Source organism: Coregonus clupeaformis, chromosome 10, assembly GCF_020615455.1.
Source record: "Coregonus clupeaformis isolate EN_2021a chromosome 10, ASM2061545v1, whole genome shotgun sequence".
NCBI lineage: Eukaryota > Metazoa > Chordata > Actinopteri > Salmoniformes > Salmonidae > Coregonus > Coregonus clupeaformis.
The window spans coordinates 35,362,430-35,382,504 of record NC_059201.1 but is presented as its reverse complement, the minus strand read 5'-3'; the positions used below and the strand labels follow the sequence as shown (position 1 = coordinate 35,382,504).

The window sequence follows — 20,075 nt, the reverse complement described above, 5'->3', positions numbered from 1 at the left end:
TGCATTCCAGGTGACTATCTCATGAAGCTGGTTGAGAGAATGCCAAGAGTGTGCAAAGCTGTCATTAAGGCAAAGGGTGGCTATTTGAAGAATCTCAAATATAAAATATATTTTGATTTGTTTAACACTTTTTTGGTTAATACATGATTCCATATGTGTTATTTCATTGCTTTGATGTCTTCACTATTATTCTACAATGTAAAAAATAGTACAAATAAAGAAAAACCCTTGAATGAGTAGGTGTCCAAACTTTTTACTGGTAGTGTATAACCAACAATTGTATATTGTACTGTCATGTGTTTTATTACCTTATTTTGAATCCATTTTGTTTTGTCCCCAGGTTCTATGCTGTGAAAGTGCTGCAAAAAAAATCAAACTGAAGAAAAAAAAGAGGTTCCATTCAGCTCCATAGTTTAATTATGAACATAACAGTAGATTGATTTTAGAAATTAAAACCTTAAAAAAACATTTTTAAAAGATGAATATACTGTACAGTAGGAGTGGGTTTAACAATAATGCTCTATTTCTTTGGCGCTGGATTCTTCCATGTGAAGCAAAAGAACATCATGGCAGAGAGGAACGTGCTGCTCGAGTCTGAATCATTCTTTTTTTTTGGGGGGTGGATCAGCTTAATATTGCAGATAGATTGTATCTTCTATCAATGTAATTGTCTGCATCACTTCCAATCCCCCATGTTTTTTATATATATACTCCCCTTTATTACTTTTCAACCCTGCCATCCTTTCCCTACTTGGAGTAAATTAGTGAACAACAATGCCCAGGCCTCTACTTCCGGTCTATACTTACTATCTACACCTTATGGACACAGTTAATTTTACAATTATTCTATTATATAAATATATATATTTTTTGCTCCTGAACTTCTTCTACTCTCAACCTCTCTGATCATTTTCATGATGTCCATCCGGTTTGCTTCTATATGCCATATCTTTCTAACTGTGCTCTTTCCCAAAAGCTCCAAACATACAACCTATATACTTATTATGGACACAGTATGCTTACATTATTAGCTATCTTTGTTATTATTTGTTGTTATTTGTTATTAGTCCCATCCTTCAACTCTATTCAATACATCCCATCTATCTCTTAACACCATCCATATAGGATTTCTATTTGCCATATATATTTCAACCGTATTTGTTTTACAAAAGTTCTGAACCTTTCTATTCTCATTGCTTCTACAGATTGTGAATTAAAAATAAACATTTTTGCTAAAAGTATTATTATATTATTGATCGATTGACTATTACTTTTCAGATCACCCAGTAATGCTATCTGCAAGGTTAGCTCCAGGTAAATATTGCAATCCTTTAGCCATTCCTGGACCTGTGTCCAAAAACAAGATCTGCAGAGCTGGGAAGATTGTATCCCCCATATAAATAACATTCTATTGGTAGCAAGAATTTTATATAATAATTTAAATTGAAAGATTCTAATTTTTGAATCCGGTGTCGTTTTGCGTGTCAGTTCATGAACACTATGCCATGGGATCGGTAAGTCAAAAATCTCTTCCCAACTATTTTGCAATCTATATGGGACGGCTGTCAATCCTTTGGTCCTTAAGTGAAACTGATATACTTTTTTATTTATCACAGTTTTCCTTAACCAATTATGTTCTTTAATGCAAGGCCGACAGACAAGTTCCTTACTTTCTCCCCCTTCCACTTTCCTCTTCCACTTTTGCGGTAAGGCTGCAATTATTTGGTTGTAATTTTGGGTAGAGCAGACATTTCCATATGTTTTTGTTAGCTGCATGTGCGACATAACTCCACCAGTCCTACCGATGATATCATTTGCGAAGATTATACATTTTTTAAACATTCTGTCAAAAATAAAGTTTTTTGTCAATTAGTATATTTGAATTTAACCACAATATTTGTTGCATTATTTGTTCTGTCGTTTCTGGAGGATTAAATTGAAATTGCAACCAACTTTCTATGGCTTGTTTTAGAAATAGTGATATTTGGGAGATTATTTCCTTTTCAAATAACTGCAAATTAGTTGTTGTAATCTGAATAAAGGGAAAAAGGCCTTTCTTGAACATTGGGTGAGACAATCTTACTAATTTGCTTGAGAACCAGTTCGGATTTAAGTATCACTTTTGTATGACTGAAGCTTTTAGTGATAGGTCTAATGCTTTAATATTTAATCATTTCTGTCCTCCGAATTCATATTCATTATATAAATAGGCCCTTTTAATTTTGTCTGGCTTGCCGTTCCAAATAAAATTGAATATTTTTTTCTCATATAATTTAAAAAACTGTTCACTAGGCGTAGGCAAGACCATAAGCAAATAGGTAAACTGGGATAATACTAAAGAGTTAATCAGGGTGATTTTTCCACAAATTGACAGGTATTTTCCTTTCCATGGTAGTAAGATCTTATCTATTTTTGCTAACTTTCTATTAAAATGTATTGAAGTGAGATCATTTATTTCCTTTGGGATATGTATTCCGAGTATATCCACATCACCATCAGACCATTTTATTGGTAAACTACATGGTAATGTAAAAATTGTATTTTTTAGTGATCCAATACGTAATATAGTACATTTGTCATAATTTGGTTGTAATCCAGAGAGGTTAGAAAATGTATCTAGATCCTCTATGAGGCTGTGGAGGGATTCTAGTTGTGGATTTAAAAGAAAACATGAATCATCAGCGTACAATGACACCTTTGTTTTTAAGCCCTGGGTTTCTAATCCTCTGATATTATTATTGGATCTGATTTTAATATCTCGATGGCCACAATAAATAGATATGCCGATAGTGGACAACCTTGTTTCACTCCTCTTGACAGTTTAAAACTTTCTGAGAAATAGCCATTATTTACTATTTTACACCTAGGGTTACTATACATGATTTTGACCCATTTTATAAGAGATTCTCCTAAATTGAAATGCTCCAGGCATTTATATATAAACCCCAGTCGTACTTTATCAAATGCCTTTTTGAAGTCTGCTATGAATAGCAGGCCTGGTTTCCCATATTTTCCATAGTGTTCTATTGTTTCCAATACTTGCCTTATATTATCTCCAATGTATCTTCCATGTAAAAAACCTGTCTGATTAGAATTAATAATATCCGACAATACCTTTTTAATTCTATGCGCTATACATTTTGCTAGGAATTTTGCATCACAACACTGAAGTGTAAGGGGCCTCCAATTTTGTAAATGGACTGGATCTTTATATTTTCCACTTGTATCCTGGTTCAGTAATAATGAGATCAGACCTTCTTCTTGAGTGTCAGATAATCTACCATTTACATAGGAGTGGTTAAAACATGCTAATAACGGTCCTCTTAGTATATCAAAAAAGGTTTGGTATACCTCGACTGGTATGCCATCCAACCCTGGAGTTTTCCCAGACTTAAAGTCTTTAATTGCATCCAGAAGTTCCTCCTCTGTAATTTCACCTTCACATGAGTCTTTCTGTGTGGCTGTTAATTTGACATTATCAATATAAAAAAAATCTCTACAATTAGCTTCAGTTAGAGGAGATGGAGGCGACTGAAAAGAAAACATATACTTAAAGTACTTTGTTTCTTCCTTCAAAATATCATTTGGTGAATTATGGGTGACTCCGTCAATTGTAACCAGTTTCATTAAGTTCTTTTTGGTAGCATTCCTATGTTGAAGATAAAAAAATAATGTTGTGCATTTTTCCCCATATTCCATCCAGTTTGCTTTATTTTTTATAATATATTACACATGATCTTTCTTGAATAAGTTTCTCCATTTCTTTTTGTTTTTCCTCTAATTTATTCTGAGCCTCTATGTTACAGTTTTTATTGCCATCTATCTGTTCTGTTAGACTTTCTATTTCCTTTCTTAGTATAAACTATTTTGACCTAAATTGCTTTTGTTTTCGAGATGAGTACTGAATTGTTGGAAAAAGTCAGTTATAAATTCCTTTGTTCTAATTATAAATAAATTATCATCCAATAGGCTTTGATTACATTTCCAATATCCTCGCCCACGTGGAAATTCAGTAAGAGTAATGTATTTGCCTATTAATAATGGTCCGACTGCATTCTGTCCCCTATCAACACTTTTTAAAACTTTTGGTGCCAACGAGAATGAGATAAGAAAGAAGTCAAGACGACTAGCTTGATTCAGTCTCCGCCATGTATATCTCACTAGATCAGTATATTTAAGCCTCCATACTAGTTCTAATGTATCCATGACATTCACAATTTCCTTAAGAGCATGTGGGTGATTGTTTGTGGTGTGATTTCCTTTACGGTCCATTGAGCTATTTAAAACAGTATTATAATCCCCCACCATAATAATATTGTCTTGAATTGCTTGCAGGGTTGATAATTTATTATACACTGCTCAAAAAATTAAAGGGAACACTTAAACAACACATCCTAGAACTGAATGAATGAAATAATCTTATTAAATAATTTTTTCTTTACATAGTTGAATGTGCTGACAACAAAATCACACAAAAATTATCAATGGAAATCAAATGTATCAACCCATGGAGGTCTGGATTTGGAGTCACCCTCAAAATTAAAGTGGAAAACCACACTACAGGCTGATCCAACTTTGATGTAATGTCCTTAAAACAAGTCAAAATGAGGCTCAGTAATGTGTGTGGCCTCCATGTGCCTGTATGACCTCCCTACAACGCCTGGGCATGCTCCTGATGAGGTGGCGGATGGTCTCCTGAGGGATCTCCTCCCAGACCTGGACTAAAGCATCCGCCAACTCCTGGACAGTCTGTGGTGCAACGTGGCGTTGGTGGATGGAGCGAGACATGATGTCCCAGATGTGCTCAATTGGATTCAGGTCTGGGGAACGGGCGGTCCATAGCATCAATGCCTTCCTCTTGCAGGAACTGCTGACACACTCCAGCCACATGAGGTCTAGCATTGTCTTGCATTAGGAGGAACCCAGGGCCAACCGCACCAGCATATGGTCTCACAAGGGGTCTGAGGATCTCATCTCGGTACCTAATGGCAGTCAGGCTACCTCTGGCGAGCACATGGAGGGCTGTGCGGCCCCCCAAAGAAATGCCACCCCACACCATGACTGACCCACCGCCAAACCGGTCATGCTGGAGGATGTTGCAGGCAGCAGAACGTTCTCCACGGCGTCTCCAGACTCTGTCACGTCTGTCACATTTTTTTTTTTTTATTGTTTTTATATATATATATATATATATATATATTTTTTTACCTTTATTTAACTAGGCAAGTCAGTTAAGAACAAATTCTTATTTACAATGACGGCCTACACCGGCCAAACCCGGACGACGCTGGGCCAATTGTGCGCCGCCCTATGGGACTCCCAATCACGGCCGGTTGTGATACAGCCTGGATACAGCCTGGAATCGAACCAGGGGGTCTGTAGTGACGCCTCAAGCACTGAGACGCAGTGCCTTAGACCACTGCGCCACTCGGGAGCACATGTGCTCAGTGTGAACCTGCTTTAATCTGTGAAGAGCACAGGGGCGCCAGTGGCGAATTTGCCAATCTTGGTGTTCTCTGGCAAATGCCAAACGTCCTGCACGGTGTTGGGCTGTAAGCACAACCCCCACCTGTGGACGTCGGGCCCTCATACCACCCTCATGGAGTCTGTTTCTTACCGTTTGAGCAGACACATGCACATTTGTGGCCTGCTGGAGGTCATTTTACAAGGCTCTGGCAGTGCTCCTCCTGCTCCTCCTTGCACAAAGGCGGAGGTAGCGGTCCTGCTGCTGGGTTGTTGCCCTCCTACGGCCTCCTCCACGTCTCCTGATGTACTGGCCTGTCTCCTGGTAGCGCCTCCATGCTCTGGACACTACGCTGACAGACACAGCAAACCTTCTTGCCACAGCTCGCATTGATGTGCCATCCTGGATGAGCTGCACTACCTGAGCCACTTGTGTGGGTTGTTGAATCCGTCTCATGCTACCACTAGAGTGAAAGCACCGCCAGCATTCAAAAGTGACCAAAACATCAGCCAGGAAGCATAGGAACTGAGAGGTGGTCTGTGGTCACCACCTGCAGAACCACTTCTTTATTGGGGGTGTCTTGCTAATTGCCTATAATTTCCACCTGTTGTCTATTCCATTTGCACAACAGCATGTGAAATTTATTGTCAATCAGTGTTGCTTCCTAAGTGGACAGTTTGAATTCACAGAAGTGTGATTGACTTGGAGTTACATTGTGTTGTTTAAGTGTTCCCTTTATTTTTTTGAGCAGTGTATATATTGTCAAAGAATTGTGGATCATCATTATTTGGTCCTTAAAGGTTAATGAGCCATATCTGTTTATGGTCCAATAACATATTTAAAATAATCCATCTACCTTGCGCATCTATTTGGACAATTTGCACATTTGGATCGAAATTACTATTAATTAATATCATCACCCCTTTTGAATTTCTTTGCCCATGGGAGAAGTATATTTCCCCCCCCCCCCCATTCTTTTTTCCATGCTACTTCATCTCGAATTGTTGAATGAGTTTCCTGTATACAATAGATATTATATTCCTTCTCTTTGAGCCATGTAAATATTGTTCTTCTTTTGTTATTATCAGCTAAGCCATTACAATTATAACTGGCTATACTTATTTCACCATACACCATAATGAGATACAAGTTTCAAGTCTATTTATAATTATATATGTTTGTACATTTACCAATAAAAAATACCGTAATGATTGAGTGTCCATATAGCTGTACCGTGATATTTGCATTGCTACGGAGTAACCCTTCAATTGTTCTCCACTAATTCCCCCGCTAAAGCCCCTCCCCATCCCAAGTTGAGCCGTCATCCCAGTGATCAGCATCCCACCCACGTCCCTCCGGATCCCTAAGGCCCGAGAGGCCAGGACCCATCCATCGAAAACAGCACACAGTGCCACCCACAAAACAGAAGCAGATTAACCGCCAAAAGCATTTCCAATGCTTTCACCTCTCTATATATATATATCTATATAACTATTTTAAAAAAATTATGCATATCCTATTTTCCATCATAATCAATTAATATGCGTAATAATGTCGGCAGTTCACGCGTAGGATTCTAACATATAACCCGGATTGCCATTGTATTACATTTAATTCATTGGCAAGCAATTATTATCCTAGCAAATAATTCCCGTGGTCCATCCCATACCCCCCAACATCCCCACCCCCCACAACAGATGCCAGACAAGCACACATGCACATACTCACATACTCCAACACACTCAACCCCCCTCCTCCACAATCCACCATAAAATCAGATACTCAACGGCTGTTATATCCCAGAGCCCAACTCGAGAAATAACCTGATTTACGAGTGCACATACAGTTAAAGCTGATTGAGAAAGCATGCAGATTGAGCAGAAATTGATAACAATGTGAGATTTTATTAATCTACTTAATCTATGTCAAGTCCTAGGTGATGGAGATCAGATCCACCCTCTTCACCTGAGACACAAACACTCTGATCCCCTGTTGTAACCATTTCCCCAAGCATCTCCGTGCGGTCAGACCTTTGATTATTTTGTGCCACCTGGGCCACAATGATAAACCCCCTCTCTGATTGTCCGAGTGTGACCCCCTCCCCATGGGTTACTGCAGCCAGTGTTGCCAGCACTGCCACTACCTGGGATCAGAATCTGAATCATTCTTTCCTGGTGGGGATCCACTACTGTTTCCAGACCCCAGAGAAGCTCTACTTTGTCATGGATTAAGTATGGAATAAAGACAATGGAGACAACCCACTGGGCACAGACATCAGTTCAACGTCTAGTTTTAATTTACATTTGGTTGAGATTTCAATTAATGTGAATTCAACATGAAATCAACAAAATATTTCACCATGTCATTAGATTTAGGTAAAAATCAGGGTGAAAATCCAATCACTTTTTCACATTGAATCAACATCATCACATAGATTTTTGGGGGGCTGAAATGATGTGGAAACAACGTTCATTCAGCCAGTTTTTGCCCAGTGGGAAACTTCTAAACTTCTCGAATAATGTGCAGTGCCCTTTCTTGATTTTATGCAAGAGAAAATACATTCTACTTTTGATTTTCTACTGTAGCTTTTCTATCACCTTCAGAGAGACCACCGCTTCTCAGAGCCAAGATCTCGCTTTTACACGGCTGAGATGGCCAGTGCCATCGGTTACTTATACTTGCTCAACATTGTTTACAGGTCAGTCACACCCTTTCAACAATGTTGACAAAAAAAGTCTCAGCCACTTAACAGCATTCACGGGTCATTCACAGTAAACCCACATTTTCCCTGCTTGTTTCCCATGCTCACTTTGTGGAAGGTCATTCTGTCAGCAGTGCCTTTAGGCTGTACAGTAGGTTCTCTGTTTTAGAGACTTGAAGCCTGAGACCGTCCTGCTGGACTCAGAGGTAAGTATTTGTGTATCATGAACTCAGGACTATCATTGTATTAGTTCTCTGTGGGCCAAATAAGGTCACCCTGATGTTTTGACTTGGACCTTCTCCAGGGTCATGTTTTGTTGACTGACTTTGGATTGTGTAAAGAGGGAACAGACCCAGGGTCCACCACTTCCACTTTCTGTAGAACCCCCATTTCCCTTTGTCACTTTATCCACTGACACTGCCTTTTGCTCTGCCGTATTTGGCTCCAGAGGTGTTGAAAAAGCAGCCCTGTGACCGCACGGTAGACTGGTGGTGTCTGGGAACTGTATTTTATGAGATTATATATGGGCTGGTGAGCATACCCTCTGAAAGGCATATACACATTTACTTTGCTGTGATGTATTATGGTTCTGCATATTATAGCAATGTATTTAGCATAATTTTCCAAACAAAGCAGGCTACACCTCAATGTGGTTATCAACTCATTTTGTCCTGTTCCTTCTATAGCCAGAATGTGTCAGAGATGTATGACAGCATCCTCCACAGGCCCTTGAGTCTGCCAGTGGGGACCAGCTCTGTGGTGTGTGACATGCTGATGGGCCTCCTACAGAAAGACCAGCATCGCCGGCTGGGTGCTATCGCAGACTTTGAGTGAACCTGTCAGAATATACAGGATCAGGATGTCCTCATTGGACAGTCTACCTTCTCTCTCTTTCCTACAGTTTCCTACACATACGCACAAGTCATTTTAATCGTTGTCATTTTTGTCTTTTACATATAGCTCAAAGTTAAAAAACCAAATTTTTTCTCACCGATAAACTGGGATGACCTTTACTATCGGAGAATCACACCTCCATACAACCCCAACGTGGTAAGTGTGTATGCAAAGCCAGTTAATAAATATTTAATTTCAGTATTCTTTATGTAGTTATTATTCATAATAACATACACAACTAATATAACATGATGAAATCCCTGAGTAGTTTCCTTCCTCCTTGAGTAGGAAGGGCGCTTGTATCTTTTTAGTGACTGGGTGTATTGATACACCATCCAAAGTGTAATTAATAAGTGCACCATGCTTAAAGGGATATTCAATGTCTGCTTTTTTTTTACCCATCTACCAATAGGTGCCCTTCTTTGCTAGGCATTGGAAAACCTCCCTGGTCTTTGTGATTGAATCTGTGCTTGAAATTGACTGCTCGACTGAGGTACCTTACAGATAATTGTATGTGTGGGTACAGATATGGGGTAGTCATTTTAAAATAATGTTAAACGCTATTATTGCACACAGAGTGAGTGCATGCAACTCATTATGTGACTTGTTAAGCACATTTTTACTCCTGAACTTATTTAAGCTTGCAATAACAAAAGGGTTGAATACTTAAAGTGCCTTGCAAAAGTATTCATCCCCCTTGGCGTTTTTCCTATTCTGTTGCATTACAACCTGTAATTTAAATGGATTTTTATTTGGATTTCATGTAATGGACATACACAAAATAGTCCAAATTGGTGAAGTGTAATGAAAAAAAATAATAACGGAAAAGTGGTACGTGCATATGTATTCACCCCCTTTGCTATGAAGCCCCTAAATAAGATCTGGTGCAACCAATTACCGTCAGAAGTCACATAATTAGTTAAATAAAGTCCACCTGTGTGCAATCTTAGTGTCACATGATCTCACATGATCTCAGTATATATACACCTGTTCTGAAAGGCCCCAGAGTCTGCAACACCACTAAGCAAGGGGCACCACCAAGCAAGCGGCACCATGAAGACCAAGCTCTCAAAACAGGTCAGGGACAAAGTTGTGGAGAAGTACAGATCAGGGTTGGGTTATAAAAAAATATCAGAAACTTTGAACATCCCACGGAGCACCATTAAATCCATTATTAAAAAATTGAAAGAATATTGCACCAAAACAAACCTGCCAAGAGAGGGCCGCCCACCAGAACTCACCGACCAGGCAAGGAGGGCATTAATCAGAAAGGCAACAAAGAGACCAAAGATAACCCTGAAGGAGCTGCAAAGCTCCACAGCGGAGATTGGAGTATCTGTCCATAGGACCACTTTAAGCCGTACACTCCACAGAGCTGGGCTTTACAGAAGAGTGGCCAGAAAAAAGCCATTGCTTAAAGAAAACAAATAAGCAAACACGTTTCAAATCAAATCAAATCAAATTTTATTGGTCACATGCGCCGAATACAACAGGTGCAGACATTACAGTGAAATGCTTACTTACAGCCCTTAACCAACAGTGCATTTATTTTAAACAAAAAAGTAAGAATAAAACAACAACAAAAAAGTGTTGAGAAAAAAAGAGCAGAAGTAAAAAATAAAGTGACAGTAGGGAGGCTATATATACAATAGAATAAAGTGACAGTAGGGAGGCTATATATACAGGGGGGTACCGTTGCATAGTCAATGTGCGGGGGCACCGCTAGTTGAGGTAATATGTACATGTGGGTAGAGTTAAAGTGACTATGCATAAATACTTAACAGAGTAGCAGCAGCGTAAAAGGGATGGGGTGGGGGGGGCAGTGCAAATAGTCCGGGTAGCCATGATTAGCTGTTCAGGAGTCTTATGGCTGGGGGGTAGAAGCTGTTGAGAAGTCTTTTGGACCTAGACTTGGCACTCCGGTACCGCTTGCCGTGCGGTAGCAGAGAGAACAGTCTATGACTAGGGTGACTGGAGTCTTTGACAATTTTGAGGGCCTTCCTCTGACACCGCCTGGTATAGAGGTCCTGGATGGCAGGGAGCTTTGCCCCAGTGATGTACTGGGCCGTACGCACTACTCCTCTGTAGTGCCTTGCGGTCAGAGGCCAAGCAGTTGCCATACCAGGCGGTGATGCAACCAGTCAGGATGCTCTCGATGGTGCAGCTGTAGAATTTTTTGAGGATCTGAGGACCCATGCCAAATCTTTTTAGTCTCCTGAGGGGGAATAGGCTTTGATGTTCGCCTTTGATGTTCGCCAAAAGGCATGTGGGAGACTCCCCAAACATATGGAATGTACTCTGGTCAGAAGAGACTAAAATTAAGCTTTTTGGCCATCAAGGAAAACGCTATGTCTGGCTCAAACCCAACACCTCTCATCACCCCGAGAACACCATCCCCACAGTGAAGCATGGTGGTAACAGCATCATGCTGTGGGGATGTTTTTCCATCGGCAGGGACTGGGAAACTGGTCAGAATTGAAGGAATGATGGATGGCGCTAAATAGAGGGAAATTCTTGAGGGAAACCTGTTTCAGTCTTCCAGAGATTTGAGACTGGGACAGAGGTTCACCTTCCAGCAGGACAATGACCCTAAGCATACTGCTAAAGCAACACTTGAGTGGTTTAAGGGGAAACATTTAAATGTCTTGGAATGGCCTAGTCAAATCCCAGACCTCAATCCAATTGAGAATCTGTGGTATGACTTAAAGATTGCTGTACACCAGCAGAACCCATCCAACTTGAAGAAGCTGGAGCAGTTTTGCCTTGAAGAATGGGCAAAAATCCATGGGAACCGGTTAATAACGTCCTTTTACATTCTGGGCATTTTTTTTCCCGTCCCATAAAAACTGAAAGCGCCTATGCAAAGCCCTCACTTTGTCACTCAGAAAAGTATTCCAGTTTCTGCCTGCCTGCCTTCCTGCCAGCTGAAAATCTTTGGCAGTGCGTGTGTGTAGGCTACCTGCCCCTCCCCCTCCCTCTGAAGCATAGTCTACTGTAGCTACTGACATTACAAGCATAATTCAGAAATTAGGGAGAGAGATTTTTTTAATACTAGTTAAGGATACTATCACGTTTCATATTGGATTTATTACCTACAAAAATTTAAGACGTGTTTTATTTTATTCTGGTGCCGCTCTGCACACACAAGCTTGTTAGCTAACTAGCTCTGGTCTAGCTCTCAAAAACTATAAGCGGCATCATAGCCGCGGAAACTAGGGGTGATGAGGGTGCTGCAGCACCCCTGAAAAATGTGAATAAAAAAAAGATTAATAAAATTACAAATAATGATTTTTTTTCTCACGAAAGTACTGCACTGGGCCTTTACTAGTCCTGTATTAGCGAACCGATATAGACGTCTGTAGCGCAGACAAATATTTTTTTTGCAGCATCACCGCTTTGGCAAAAAAGGTACTTTTAGAATTGAGAACAGTATCTTGCAAGATTCAATAGTTGGAATTATAAAAGTTGTTGCCCTGTTCCTTTCTCTGTGATCGTCATTCTAATGGAATCCAGAAAGAACAAAACCCTGTCCTCAAACATTTACAGTGACTTCGGAAAGTATTCAGATCCCTTGACTTTTTCCACATTCTGTTACGTTACAGCGTTATTCTAAAATTGATTAAATAAATTTTTTTCCTCATCAATCTACACAATATACCCCATAATGACAAAGCAAAAACAGGTATAGAGACATTTTTGCAAATGTATAAAATAGAATACACTTAAATATCACATTTACATAAGTATTCAGACCCTTTACTCAGTACTTTGTTGAAGCACCTTTGGCAGCGATTACAGCCTCAAGTCTTCTTGGGTATGCGCTACAAGCTTGGCACACCTGTATTTGGGGAGTTTCTCCCTTTCTTCTCTGCAGATCCTCTCAAGCTCTGTCAGGTTGGATGGGAAGTGTTGCTGCACAGCTATATTCAGGTCTCTCCAGAGATGTTAGATCGGGTTCAAGTCCGAGCTCTGGCTGGGCCACTCAAGGACATTCAGAGACTTGTCCTGAAGCCACTCCTGCGTTGTCTTGGCTGTGTGCTTAGGGTCATTGTCCTATTTGAAGGTGAACCTTCGCCCCAGTTTGAGGTCCTGAGCGCTCTGGAGCAGGTTTTCATCAAGGATCTCTCTGTACTTTGCTCCGTTCATCTTTCCCTCGGTCCTGACTAGTCTCCCAGTCGCTGCTGCTGAAAAACATCCCCACAGCCTGATGCTGCCACCACAATTCTTCACCGTAGGGATGGTGCCAGGTTTCCTCCAGACGTGATGATTGGCATTCAGGCTTTGTTTTAATCAGACCAGAGAATTTTGTTTCCTTTAGGTGCCTTTTGGCAAACTCCAAGCGGGCTGTCATGTGCCTTTTACTGAGGAGTGGCTTCCGTCTGGCCACTCTACCATAAAGGCCTGATTGGTGGAGTGCTGCAGAGATGGTTGTCCTTCTGGAAGTTTCTCACATCTCCACAGAGGGACTCTGGAGCTCTTTCAGAGTGACCGTCGGGTTCTTGGTCACCTCCCTGACCAAGGCCCTTCTCCCCCGATTGCTCAGTTTGGCCGGGCGGCCAGCTCTAGGAAGAGTCTTGGTGGTTCCAAAGTTCTTCCATTTAAGAATGATGGAGGCCACTGTGTTCTTGGGGACCTTCAATGCTGCAGACATTTTTTGGTACCCTTCCCCAGATCTGTGCCTCGTCACAATTCTGTCTCGGAGCTCTACGGACAATTCCTTCGACCTCATGGCTTGTTTTCTGCTCTGACATGCACTGTCAACTGTGGGACCTTATATAGACAGGTGTCAGCCTTTCCAAATCATGTCCAATCAATTGAATTTACCACAGGTGGACTCCAATCAAGTTGTAGAAACATTTCAAGGATGATCAATGGAAACAGGATGCACCTGAGCTAAATTTCGAGTGACATAGCAAAGGGTCTGAATACTTATGTAAATAAGGTATTTCTGATTTTTTATTTTAATACATTTGCAAACATTTCTAAAAACCTGTTTTTGCTTTGTCATTATGGGGTATTGTGTGTAGATTGATGAGGAAAAAAATGTAATTTAATCCATTTTATAATAAGACTTACATAACAAAATGTGAAAAAAGTCAAGGGGTCTGAATACTTTCCGAAAGCACTGTATATGTGCAGTCTTGTACCCTTAACCTTTTTTAAACTGACTATCATATTTGTTGATTAAATCTGACTTTATTAGTATAACTAGATGGTAACTTTACAAGTAAAGTTGTAGGGCTTGCTTTAGCTCTTTCAAATTATTTTTGTGGGAATGGAAGAAGTTTAAAAAGTTTTACTTTACTATTTAAAGCAAAGCAGTTACATATAGTCAAAGTTAAAGATGCATTATGCAGAAATCGCTCTGCCAGTTCCTGGTTGCTAAAATTCTAATAGTTCACTTAATTTCAGTTTGTGACAAAACAAGCAAGTACAGTGTAAAGAATCATTGTACCAGCTAAAGCGCTGTGAAATATATTTTCCATAACCAAAAATATTGTATTTTCAGCTGTTTGAAGCTAGTGTCCAAAACTGGAAGTGAAAGATGCAAAAATGAAACTTAAGAACAGGAAGCATAGAAATAGCGCACATAGAACATATCTACTGCATCTTAGACTTGCTTTCAATGAGAATAATAATTCAAACATAAGGTGGATAGCAACAGAACCAGTTACAACTGAAGTATCTGATCATCAATGAATTTGATAAAAAGCCATTTATAGTTTAACACAGCAGGCACATATCATCAGGTAGGCCTATATGCACATAAAAATGTATTATATTTTATTCCATGATATTGTTGTTACAAAATAGATGTGTGTTGACTGTGATTAGGGTATGGGAATATAAGAGCATCTGCTAGGCTAAATTAACAACTAGGCATGCATAGCTCAAAACATGATCCTCAAACCAAAGACTGGCCAAACTCGTGTTTCTAAATGTGTATTCAAAGGCACTGTAGAATGACTGTATAGTCTAATAAGGCATTTTTCATTTCATTATTATTTAATTCAAAGTATTTTTTTATTTTTTATTATTTTATACAGCCTAAATGCTAAATTTACAGGCATGTTGTTGAAGTGTTGTTGTTGTGTTGTTGAAATGCTGAGCGCTCCTGCCAGCCTGTAGCGTGTCACAAATGCTTCACAATTATTTATTAAATGGCAGGATATTGCCTTGAAACAATAATATTATAGCGTAAATAATTCATTTTCATTCCTTCTTAGGCTACCTGGCTTGCTCCTGACTGATTTAGAGTTCCATCAAAATTATAGAATGTCTCCTGAGTGGCGCAGTGGTCTAAGGCACTGCATCGCAGTGCTAACTGTGCCACTAGAGATCCTGGTTAGAATCCAGGCTCTGTCGCAGCCGGCCGCGACCGGGAGACTCATGGGCGGCGCACAATTGGCCCAGCGTCGTCCAGGGTAGGGGAGGGAATGGCCGGCAGGGATGTAGCTCAGTTGATAGAGCATGGCGTTTGCAACGCCAGGGTTGTGGGTTCGATTCCCACGGGGGGCCAGTATAAAAAAATATATGTATTCACTAACTGTAAGTCGCTCTGGATAAGAGCGTCTGCTAAATGACTAAAATGTAAATGTAAATAGAATGACAAACTAAATAAATATGTAGGCAGTGGTGTAAAGTACTTAAGTAAAAATACTTTAAAGTACTACGTAAGTCGTTTTTTGGGGTATCTGTATTTTACTTTACTGTTTATATTTGTGACAACTTTTACTTTTACTTCACTACATTCCTAAAGAAAATAAATGTACTTTTTCCTCCATACATTTTCCCTGACACCCAAAAGTACTCGTTACATTTTGAAGTCTTAGCAGGACAGGAAAATGGTCAAATTCACACACTTATCAAGACAACATCCATGGTCATCCCTACTGCCGCTAATCTGGCAGACTCACTAAACACACATGCTTTGTTTGTAAATTATGTCTGAGTGTTGGATTGTTACCCTGGCTATCCGTAAATAAATAAAAAACAAGAAAATGGTGCCGTCTGGTTTGCTTAATGTAAGGAATTTGAAATGATTTATACTTTACTTTTACTTTTGATACTTGTGTATATTTAAGCAATTACATTTACTTTTGAAACTTATGTATTTAAAACCAAATACTTTTAGACTTTTATTCAAATAGTATTTTACTGGGTGACTTTCACTTTTACTTGACTCATTTTCGATTAAGGTATCTTTACTTTTACTCAAGTATGACAATTGGGTACTTTTTCCACCACTAAATGGTGGTTTCTTCCCTGTATTCTTTCTCTATGGCGGTGGCACGAATGATGAACTGTAGGCGTGTGTGCAGAGGCCGATCGGTCGGAAGCGTTACCACTTTGAGCGGGCCAAATCCGACGTAATAAGAACAGCCACAGACAGAAAACTCTACCAGTGGTCGCTAAATCACCTGTCCTCAAAACAGTCTTGTAAGACGCACTTGAACTCGCCCTACTGTCCGAGTGCTTATCTTACAGAAATGTACCACCTTTACTGCATAAAGTTGAAGTCGGAAGTTTACATACACCTTAGCCAAATACATTTAAACTCCGTTTTTCACAATTTCTGACATTTAATCCTAGTAAAAATTCCCTGTCTTAGGTCAGTTAGGATCACCACTTGATTTTAAGAATGTGAAATGTCAGAATAATAGTAGAGAGAATGATTTGTTTCAGCTTTTATTTATTTCATCACATTCCCAGTGGGTCAGAAGTTTACATACACTCAATTAGCATTTCATAGCATTGCCTTTAAATTGTTTAACTTGGGTCAAACATTTCGGGTAGCCTTCCACAAGCTTCCCTCAATAGGTTGGGTGAATTTTGGCCCATTCCTCCTGACAGAGCTGGTGTAACTGAGTCAGGTTTGTAGGCCTCCTTGCTCGCATACGCTTTTTCAGTTCTGCCCACACATTTTCTATAGGATTGAGGTCAGGGCTTTGTGATGGCCACTCCAATACCTTGACTTTTTTGCCACAACTTTGGAAGTATGCTTGGGGTAATTGAACATTTGGAAGACCCATTTGCGACAACGTTTTAACTTCCTGACTGATGTCTTGAGATGTTACTTCACTATATCCACATCATTTTCCTTCTTCATGATGCCATCTATTTTGTGAAGTGCACCAGTCCCTCCTGCAGCAAAGCACCCCCACAGCATGATGCTGCCACCCCCGTGCTTCACGGTTGGGATGGTGTTCTTCGGCTTGCAAGATACCCCCTTTTTCCTCCAAACATACCGATGGTCATTATGGCCAAACAGTTCTATTTTTGTTTCATCAGACCAGAGGACATTTATCCAAAAAGTACGATCTTTGTCCCCATGTGCAGTTGCAAACCGTAGTCTGGCTTTTTTATGGCGGTTTTGGAGCAGTGGCTTCTTCCTTGCTGAGCGGCCTTTCAGGTTATGTCAATATAGGACTCGTTTTACTGTGGATATAGATACTTTTGTACCTGTTTCCTCCAGCATCTTCACAAGGTCCTTTGCTGTTGTTTTGGGATTGATTTGCACTTTTCGCACCAAAGTACGTTCATCTCTAGGAAACAGAACACGTCTCCTTCCTGAGCTGTATGACGGCTGCATGGTCCCATGGTGTTTATACTTGCATACTATTGTTTGTACAGATAAACGTGGTACCTTCAGGCATTTGGAAATTGCTCCCAAGGATGAACCAGACTTGTGGAGGTCTACACATTTTTTTCTGAGGTCTTGGCTGATTTCTTTTGATTTTCACATGATGTCAAGCAAAGAGGCACTGAGTTTGAAAGTATGCCTTGAACTACATCCACAGGTATACCTCCAATTGACTCAAATTATGTCAATTAGCCTATCAGATGCTTCTAATGCCATGACATAATTTTCTGGAATTTTCCAAGCTGTTTAAAGGCACAGTCAACTTAGTGTATGTAAACTTCTGACCCACTGGAATTGTGATAAAGTGAATTATAAGTGGAATAATCTCTCTGTAAACAATTGATGGAAAAATTACTTGTGTCATGCACAAAGTAGATGTCCTAAACCGACTTGCCAAAAGTATAGTTTGTTAACCAGAGATTTGTGGAGTGGTTGAAAAACAAGTTTTAATGACTCCAACCTATGTGTATGTAAACTTCCGACTTCAACTGTATGTAGACAAACTAATCCACTGCAATAACCTTATGATCACACCAATGAGATCTAGGATCCAAATTCACTGCGTGTCTGCCATGATGTTCCTAAAACTCCTACTGGTCAGTAGTTGTGGTCAGTAGTTTTGGTCAGTAGGTGTGTGGTCGGTAGTTTTGGTAAGTAGGTGTGTGGTCCAGTAGTTGTGTGGTTGTGGTCAGCTAGTGAGCATTAGAAATCTTCTCTGTATCAGTTTAGGTCGTCCAGACCGGGGAAGCATTCGAAATCTTCTCTGTAGCGTTTCAAGTCATGCCATAATGTAGTTATTTTGGTAGATACTTCCCCTATTAGCTGAAATCATATTTTTTCAAAGCCATTTAGCTGTCGCGCTAGTTGTTCGGCCCAAACAGATTCACAAATCATGGGAATTTGTCGCACTATGAAGACGTTGTCTCACTCCGAGGCATGTGTTGCTAGGCAACCCCCCTGAAGTTGCCTTAGCAGGCCTGCTCCCTCCATGGCTAAAGCCAGTGTGAGAAACATGCTAACAAACATTTGTTCTATGAAACTAAATGAATACTGCACTCTGACCCACAAAACGTATTTGCTAGATTTATAATAGGTGTTAGACAAAGCAAGGAAAGTTTTATTGGAATTTATTGGAATTTGCAGCTGTTTTTGGTAAGTATTGAATCTGCTAGCTTCTGACATGCATCTTTAATGAAAGTTGTTGATGGGTTACTAAAATAGCTCTACCTCTTGGTAGAAGCTATTCCTGTTCTGATTTCAGATTTGAAAACCCAAAAAGTAGAGGAAGATTTCATACGCGCTAACGTTTTGTCTAAATTGTTGGCAAAGTGTTAAAAGTAGCTGATTTGTGTCAAAAGTTGCATTGTTGCAACTTGTTACAGTGAATGCAATGTTGGAAGTGATGATGTCACAATGGGACCTTTAGAATGTTGAGGAAATCCCATGAAAGTGGATGTAGGACAAAAAGAAGAACAAAAAATGTAATAGTTTAAAAACAGATTAAATTGTATACAAGCACACTATTCCAGACCGGTCTACACGTTTTAAAGTTTGACTGATGTTTCTAGCTTAAACGGGGTAGAAGGAGTGCATTGTCGTGTATTAGGATTATGCCTTTGTTAATGTTTTAAGTGGAACCAGAGAGGACGTTAATTTTAGTATCAAGAGGGAATGTTTTAGTGTAACGCCACATACAACAGACAGGAAGTGTGTTGTAGACAGGGGAGACTGGTGATTGGCCAGAAGAGGGAGCCCATCTTTTTGCATTGTTTATAAGTAGGGGTTAAACGAAGAAGAAGGCAGAGCGGCCATTCTGAGGCGTCGCTCTCCGGGTGGGCATGTCACCTGTAACTTATGCTGAAAGCTTGTGATCTGAATAAACCTTATGATCAAAGTTCAGTATGAGCGGACTCCTTTGTTTATCAGCAATGATTGCCAGCACTTACGCGATACGACAGCATTCCAAAGAAAAATAATAGGAATAATAAAAACTAGATGTATTTTTTTTAATTGAACCTTTATTTAACCAGGTAAGACCCATTGAGGTTAAAAATCTTGTTTGTGAGGGCAACCTGCCAAGAAGGCAAAACAGGGAAATAGCAGCATGTACAGTCGTGGTCAAAAGTTTTGAGAATGACACAAGTATTGGTCTTCACAAAGTTTGCTGCTTCAGTGTTTTTAGATATTTTTGTCAGATGTTACTATGGTATACTGAAGTATAATTACAAGCATTCCATAAGTGTCAAAGGCTTTTATTGACAATTACATTAAGTTTATGCAAAGAGTCAATATTTGCAGTGTTGACCCTTCTTTTTCAAGACCTCTGCAATCCACCCTGGCATGCTGTCAATTAACTTCTGGGCCACATCCTG

At 39.9% G+C, this 20,075-nt stretch overlaps 1 pseudogene; it reads left to right on the top strand.

The window, feature by feature from the left end:
• The first annotated feature begins 515 nt into the window (after positions 1-515).
• On the top strand, positions 516-18,970 carry LOC121575760 (annotated as a pseudogene).
• Positions 18,971-20,075: the final 1,105 nt, after the last annotated feature.